This window comes from Petaurus breviceps, unplaced genomic scaffold (genome assembly GCF_028583685.1).
Source record: "Petaurus breviceps papuanus isolate PSGF00001 unplaced genomic scaffold, PetGlider_PUasm1.0 111, whole genome shotgun sequence".
Classification (NCBI taxonomy): Eukaryota; Metazoa; Chordata; class Mammalia; order Diprotodontia; family Petauridae; genus Petaurus; species Petaurus breviceps.
The window spans coordinates 2,121,459-2,128,504 of record NW_027185600.1 but is presented as its reverse complement, the minus strand read 5'-3'; the positions used below and the strand labels follow the sequence as shown (position 1 = coordinate 2,128,504).

Here is a 7,046-nt window from a genome sequence, read left to right as displayed (position 1 = left end):
CAAATTATTTTGCCTTCTATATCATAGTCGATAGTTTAAAAAATGGTGTGGCCAAAACAAACAAAATAATCACCTGGGTGCCAATGGTCACATTAATGATGAGGCTCTTCTAATGTGGGTTGATTGCTGCACCAAAGGTATACAATCTGTTACCAGTGTTTTCCATTACTCAAATCCTTCTCTGCTAATAACTGCTTAAATGGAAGTAGTTTTCAGGACACAGAGTCCCCTCTGTACCACAATAAGAGAGTGGAGTAAGTCTTTATTGGAGCTTTGACCCCTGTCTTAAGGGGAAGTGAAAAGTAGATTTCTTGGGGCGGCTAGGTGGCACAGTGAATACACGGGTCCTGGAGTCAGGAGAACCTGAGTTTAAATGTGGCCCCAGACACTTAACAATTACTAGCCGTGTGACCTTGGGCAAGTCACTTAACCCAAATCGCCCTGCCTTCCTCCCTCCAAAATGTAAAAAAAAGTAGATTTCTGTAAAAAAAAAAAAAACAAACAAAAGTTTAGAACTTTTAATGTTGAGACTCCATGTATGTGTCTGTATACACATACACACACGTAACATACATTTTTCTTGGCTTTGTTATTTTACTTTGAGTAAACCATTTAACTCCATAAAATATGATTATTAAATTTTGTTAAGGAATACATTGTTTTATTCATCTATACTTAGATAGTTGCTCAGTCAATAAACATTAATAAAGCTCTTAGTAGGTGCCAGGCACTGTGCTAAGCTCTGGGGATACAAAAAGAGGCAAAGGCAATCCCTGCCTTCAAGAACCTCACAATCTAATGGAAATCATTATCTGAAAACTTGGTCTATAGAGAGGCAGAGACAAGATTGGCAGAGTAAAGGAAGGAATTCGTCTGAGTTCTCCCTCAAACCCCTCCAAATACCTTTAAAAAATGAATCCAAACAAATTCTAGAGCAGTAGAACCCACAAAAAAGATGGAGTGAAACAAATTTCTAGTCCAAGACAGTTTAAAAGGTCAGCAGGTCTGCTGCACCTGGGTGAGAGTGAAGCACAGTTTGGTACAAGCCGAGCCAGCACAGAAAGGGCCCCAGCAAACCCGGAACAGGCCTTGAGAGTGACTGAATCAGCAGTGGCAGCGGCTGCTTCTGGAGCTCGCAGCCCACAGATGATAAGGGGTTGGAAAACTCATCAGAAGATTGCAGGATTCTTTTTGTTAGCAAAATTTATGCTCTGCCCATACTCAGATCTAGGTCCCAGTCTTAGGTGGCACTCCTAGAGTGAGGAGGAGCATTAGCATAGCAGAGCTCATGGCCACAGTGGAGGGAGTGCTCTCCTCAGAGTTCCAGAGCAGGAAAAAGTGCTTGTGATCACTCAGACCAGAACACAGGCCAGGGGAGTAGTAAACACTTCTTCTCATATCATACCACCTTGGAAGAACTGAAAACTTACAGGTGCTTAGGCTGGGAGAATGAGCAAACAACTCAGCAAAAGGAAAAAAAATTGACTATAGAAAGTTACTATGGGGGGGGGGGGTGCAACTAGGGTGAAGTGACTTGCCCAAGGTCACATGGTTAGTTTTGTGTTAAGGGTCAAATGACTGCTCAGACACCATCACCCACAGAATCCAAAACATACCATGGGAAACTCACCTACCCCCAATTGCCTTTTCTCCCCCCCCCCAAAAAAAAAAAAAAAAAAAAAAAAGAAAGTTACTATGGTGACAAGGATGATCAAAACACACATTCAGAAGAAGACAACAAAGTCAAAACTCCTACATCCAAAGGCTTCAAGAAAAATATGAATTGGTCTTAGGTCATGGAAAGCTCAAAATGGATTTTGGATTCTCCCCTTTCTTTCTTCTGTTGTTTCCCTCCTCTGCACATGCATTTTAGAAAGCTGTTTTGTTGTTTATTTTTTACATGGAACCCTATGTGTAATGACTAACAAATACTGAACTTAGTTTTCATTACTGCAGCTAAGTACAACAAGTAAGTACATAAATTGTTCTTCTGCTTTATACTTCAGTGCTAAAAGATTTAACTAAGAGATGTTGCCCTGATTATAAGACTTTGGTTAAAAAAAGTATATTTTGATTTACCACATGAGGAAGCTTTGGTTATACTCACTTCGCAAATGAAAATCTTAAATTTTATATCAACAAGACATTTCCATGTTCTTCAAACATTTCTGTGTACTCAGTATACAAATTAAGAAGGGTGTATTTCAATAAATGATTTTCCTGGATAACAGAAATATAAAAAGAATCATAATTCATGATTTTGCTCATTATTTACCCCTGCTGTGAAAAGCACATGCCATCAATGGAGCTAATTTCATATTCATTGGGGAAAAGTGATTCTAATCAAATTTCCTAAAATTATCTAGTTTATCATAATTAAACAGTTCAGAACTCAGTTTAGTACCCAGGTCCCCTCTTCACCTGTGCTGTCATTTCCCCCCTAGAAGTCTAGTTATATTTCAGAATGAAATCCACTACCTCACGTAAGTCCCAATTTAATGCATCATCATCATATGAAAATGGCCATGGGTTACTGAAGATTGTACAATGAAAAACTCTGATAGAGTCTACTAAGTTATGCAGGCTTTGACTACAGCCTTGGTAGTAGGTTATACTTCTGAGCCAAGGACCAGCACTATATAGTTCCTATCTCATGTTTGAAGGCAAACTTAGCTAATTATGGAAAAGCTTATCATTACTATGTTCAATACTAGGTAATTAGATAGAGAGATAGTATATAACTTATGAAAGAAAGAATAAAAAATAGTTCTTAATACTTTACAACCCCTTCCATTCCTGCATTAACTGACAAATTGACAACAAATGGGAAAATTGAGATGAAAATCAAATTGTTAGACTATCTATAAATATTAATATAACCGCTAGCAATTTAAATATGAGATCTTTCTTCAAAATTCAGGTAATATGGTACCCTGCCCACTGCCTACAGGATTACTTAGGTTGATCTGTACTTGTATGTCCATCAAGATTCCCCTGTCCAGTTCTTATATGGAAGAGTTAGACCCCTGCCAATGACCATGACTAAGAAAGCCAGGAACGGAAAGCTGCCAATTCCCTAGAGGTGAGAGGAGTCCAGGGACTGTGATGGTAAGAGCTTTTACATCTACTACAATACCAAGAAGACCAACTGAATTGACCCTCAGGACAGGTTAACCAAAGTCTTCTCAATTGTGATTTATGTTGGAGATGAGCTGTATGGGGATGGGATGTAGTATTTGACCATCAGATTGGTGTCTACTACATTGACCACATCAATAAAACCACACAGATAGAAGATCACAGAAAACAGTGAAGGAGAGAATAAAAGAGAGTGCTGAAAGACTACCTTATGGTGGCCCAAGATGTACTCATGTATCAACAATGCATTATTCACAATGCCTATGGTAACTATAAATATGCTGATGTAGTTATTAACCACAAAATATAACAGGCTCTCTACATGGGGAACAAAGCTAGACCATTTCTTCAAATACAAGAAAACCGAGTCCCAAAACCAGAAAGCCAAAGCCATCACAGTAGCTATAGAGTTGGCACATGTAGTTAAATACAGCACCCACATTCCCAAGCTTTCAAAACAGAACAGGCTGCCTCAGGCAAAGGTCCTCCTCTCCCCACTCATGGCAAATGCTCAACATCAATCCACTCAGCTTGCTCCCAACAGCTCTGGCTTCCTGTATTTCCTGTCCCCGGCAGTCCTCAGCAGGAGTCCTTAGCAGAAATTCTGGCTAGCTCAATAAAAAAAAAGAGTTCACACTACTGCTGCCACTGCTGCTTCCAGTCACTGTGCTGACTCCAGCTAGGCTCTGACTTCCTCCTGCTATGTCAGAAAGTTCAAGGGGCATGAAAGATCTTCAAATCCCATAACCATTACAACTCAGCACACAGAAGGAACTGTGCTACATGAAAGAGAAAAGCCTTGCTCTGGTACTGAATGAATACATACAATTAAATGGTGCAATTACAAGGAGAAGTCAAGTTCTCATACAGACTTATCTCAAGATCTTCATCCAGCACTAAATATGACCCTGATATTCTAAAGGCAGAGATCTCCACTACACCATTAAAAGTTAAAAAAACTGAAGTGAAAACTTTCACAAATGAAGCAAGAATTATTGTACAAAAAACAAGTTTTCGAAACACTGCAACAAAGTACAGCAATGCAACAAAATCCAGAAAATGTCTGGAGATTACAGTCGGTATGAACTCAGTGAGGGTAAAGGTATTATGACTGAAACAAGCTCCATCAGAAAGGTCCTTGCCTCAGGAGAGAGAGAAAGAGAGAGAGAGGAAGAGAAGAGGAGGAGGAGGAAGAAAAGGAGGGGGAAGAGGAGAAGAAACAGAGAGAGAGAGAGAGAGAGAGAGAGAGAGAGAGAGAGAGAGAGAGAAACAAGATCTAATATAGAATCTTGTTGTATGATAGGGGTGGCTAGGTGGCACACCAGCCCAGGAATCAGGAGGACCTGAGTTCAAAACCTGCCTCAGACATTTAACACAAGGACTTGGGCAAGTCACTTGACCCCAATTGCCCTCCAAAAAGCAAAAAAGAAAAAAAAAGGAACAAAAAGAATCTTGCTGAGCTACAGGAGTGGTGTCATTTGGATCAAAGAATTGGGAGATCAAGAACCAGACTTAATGGCTAACTCCACGAGCTCTTGTTTAACTCTTTCCAGACAGACTCTTGATGCCGGATCACAAACAAGCATCTTTGGAGATTCTGGAATGATAAATTGGATCAATGTAGCAGAAGAGGTCAGGTTAAGTGTATGATATGAAGAGGCAAAAAGAAGCATGGGCCATTTAAAAATTGAACTGTCCAAGTTAGACAATGATGCCTGGCCTCAGGTCTTGGATGTCAAGAAGGAGAAACATGTTGATTAATGAAAAAGAAGAACTTTTGAAAGAGTTTCAGTTTGTAACACCTCAAAAACACAGTTAGGGTGAGTTAAACTACCTGCAAGGCCAAAGGAAGCATCTAGAGGAAGAGCTACTGTCCATGAAAAACACATCCAGTTGAGCCCTAGCCCAAGAGGCTAATAGTTGGAAGAAAGAAAAAACACTGCTACAGAGACTTGAATTAACTACATTAACTGCTCATTTGCTTTCACAGATTCAAAGTTTCTCACCTTGTCCATGTCTTTGGGAAGCAGCCCGGAATCACTGGCATTCAGTCAAGGGTCTCTGAATACCTCTAGCAGAGGGTCACTCAATGCCCTCAGTTCCACAGAGCTCTACTATAACACCCCAAGGGGATCAAATTCCAGACTTGCATTATTAATATAAACTAGTTTCTATTACAAGAAAAAAAAGTGGCTATATTCTTTCTGGACCCATGACCAACATTCATGAAATTGAGGTGGCAAAGTCCCACAGTCATCTTGGCTACAGTGACTCATTTTGATTCTCAGAAGCAGGCAATGCTTCAAAATTGACTGAGTCACCCAAATATGTGATGTCCCTCTCTTCCAGATCCTCCATGTTCTCCTTGTCCCCTCCTTGTTATCCTCTACCTCTGGAAGGTACTTTTTCAATGCCTGGCCAGGATTCTCCTCTCCACCAACTCACCACAGACTTTGGAGAATTGTGAATTGACTAGCTATTTTGCAGACATTGGCCTTACCAAAAATCAGAGGCTGCTAGACTCCTATGCAAAATCAGCATCACAGACTCTTGCAGACAGCAAAGATATTAACAAAGGTTTTAGGCAGTCTTTATCACCATTAAATTAAGGAGCTGCAGGTATTGAAGAACAGTTGCCAAGGAGAGTAGGCCACTTGTTTGAGGAGAAAACAGCTTGTATGTCTGCTGCCATATCTGGTAAGTACATGGCTGGAGACAGTGGTGTCTATGAAGCATCAGCAAAACAACCTGGTGATATTGAAGATGTTCGCTATTGTGAAGATGATGCTTTGATTCTAGAGACTGCTCAAGTGCAGAAAGGACTCAGATATGATGTTAAGAGTTCTAATTTAATGCTGATTGTAGTATAACTCAGAAACTTTCATTTCCTCTATATCTCAACACTCAAGAGTATATTTTAGGATTATATTACCTCTCCCTTCAGCAAACCTCAGCTATCCATTTTATACAAAAGTCCATCCTGCTGAAAAATTCATTTTGTTTAATGAAATACTCAGGAGGCATTTCAGCAGAAGACCTAAAAGATGAATGCCTATTCTGTCAGCAAAGACCAACAGAAAGAATGCCTGGTCAGAACTCAGATCAGTCTAGCAGATTTTCCCTGTTGCTGGGTATAACTTGCTACCTTGTAAACAAATACCTTGCAGAAAAAAATAAAGAAAGTGAAGCTGGGTTTCACCACAGTCAGCCTTCGTTAGGCCCCTTAGAAAGAACATTAGCTGAGTCACAGCCTGTAGAACAAGACTTGTCACAAGAAGGGGAGAAAGAGGAGGAAGAAGAAGCAGGGCAACAAAAAGAATAGAGTAGTCTTAATGAACATTGGTCAGAAACGTTAGCAGATCTCTGATGAGCTCACAGCCAAGGAAGAAGTGGAAGATAAACTGTCTGAGGGGAATGACTTTACAGAAAATCCCAGGCCATGCACAATTGTGCCTACGTTGAGTGAAGATGAGAGCAAGAAAATAACCCTAGTACTGGTATTACTAGGTGAAAGGTGGTGCATGGTTTTATAGCTCTTTGGCTATAAATTGCTCTACAAAATTGTTGAATCAGTTCACAACTCCACCAGCAATGCATTAATGTCTCATTTTCTCCACATCCCCTCCACCATCCATTATTTCTGTCCTATTAGTCAATCTAATAGGCATGAGGCAGTACCTCAGAATTGTTTCAGGGCATTCTTTTCATATGACCATAGATAGCCCTGATTATTTCATCTGAAAGCTGTTCATATCTTTTGATGCTTTATCAATTGGGGAATGACTCTTATTTTTATAAATTTGATTCTGGCTTCTAGAGAAACTTCCTTCAATTTTTTTTTTTCACAGTTACAATAGCTACGGTAGCTGTATTTCCCTCCATCCTATTCCCTCCCTGTTTATTCTATT

At 39.9% G+C, this 7,046-nt stretch overlaps 1 pseudogene; it reads left to right on the top strand.

The window, feature by feature from the left end:
- The first annotated feature begins 3,038 nt into the window (after window positions 1–3,038).
- LOC138157065 (protein WWC2 pseudogene) lies at window positions 3,039–6,671 on the top strand (annotated as a pseudogene).
- The last annotated feature ends 375 nt before the right edge of the window (window positions 6,672–7,046 follow it).